The 976-nt window shown below is 32.0% G+C and overlaps 1 protein-coding gene across 3 annotated transcripts in view; it reads left to right on the plus strand.

Moving 5' to 3' along the window:
• The window catches only part of LOC106879802 (copine-3), a 23,757-nt gene that overhangs the window by 383 nt on the left and 22,398 nt on the right, over nt 1-976 (plus strand). The window lies entirely within an intron of this gene.

The following is a 976-nucleotide window of genomic DNA, read 5'->3' on the forward strand; positions in this document are numbered from 1 at the left end:
TATATATATATATATATATGTGTGTGTGCATATATATATATATATATATATATGGCGGCAATCACACATTACGTACATTTATGACATAAACTTGAAACCGAAACACGTATGCAATCTTACGATCTACCGTGATCATAGACCGTTTTTTATTTTTAGGCGGTGGATTATTAGTTAACGGAAATTTTAGTTATGTGTGTATATAATTCTTATTTGGAATGGTGCTTCTCGAAGTAGATAAGGCGTGTAAATACTAAGTTTAAAACATGTTGGGTGTGTCTGTATCTCGGTAACGGCAACTAAAAATATTAAAATTTGATTACCATTACAGCAAAGGGTTATTGAATACGCAATAGTCGTAAGGTAATAACTATATTTCTGTGTGTGTGTATACGTACTCACACACACACACACACACACACACACAATCACACACACATACATCGTTTTCTCCAACTACTTGAATTTGTCAATTTTCAAAGGATCATTTTCAAATTTTCCGCTCTGATGTAGTTTTGCATGCTGATCACGACAGTCGCATTCGATTTTTAGAAAAATTGATGATGATGAAGAAGTTAGAAGCATTTAAATTTACGTGACTTTAGCCAACGAAATAAAGTCCAGTCTCCACGCAAGAAAATTAAAAAGATATATATATAACACAAATGGGCTGAGGTTCACAACTATTTCAGACCTGTTTTTTTCTGATGATCAAATCACTCATATCATGTACTAGTCTAGTAAGTACATGAGTGTCCGTACACACTGTTGATACGCATCCTGTTGTTGACTACTTTGGTTTCATTAAAATAATGGACCAAGCGTGGTCCATCACTTGGATTGCAGTAAGAAATTTAAACTGTCCATATTTTAAACTCTGTTTTTTTTGTTTTTGTTTTTAATTAGTAAAATTTAGAATTTACGGAGGAAGGGGAGTGGTTTAAAAAATGTCATTTTTTTTTTTTTTTTTTTTTTTTTT

Source organism: Octopus bimaculoides, chromosome 20 (assembly GCF_001194135.2).
Source record: "Octopus bimaculoides isolate UCB-OBI-ISO-001 chromosome 20, ASM119413v2, whole genome shotgun sequence".
NCBI classification, from domain to species: Eukaryota; Metazoa; Mollusca; class Cephalopoda; order Octopoda; family Octopodidae; genus Octopus; species Octopus bimaculoides.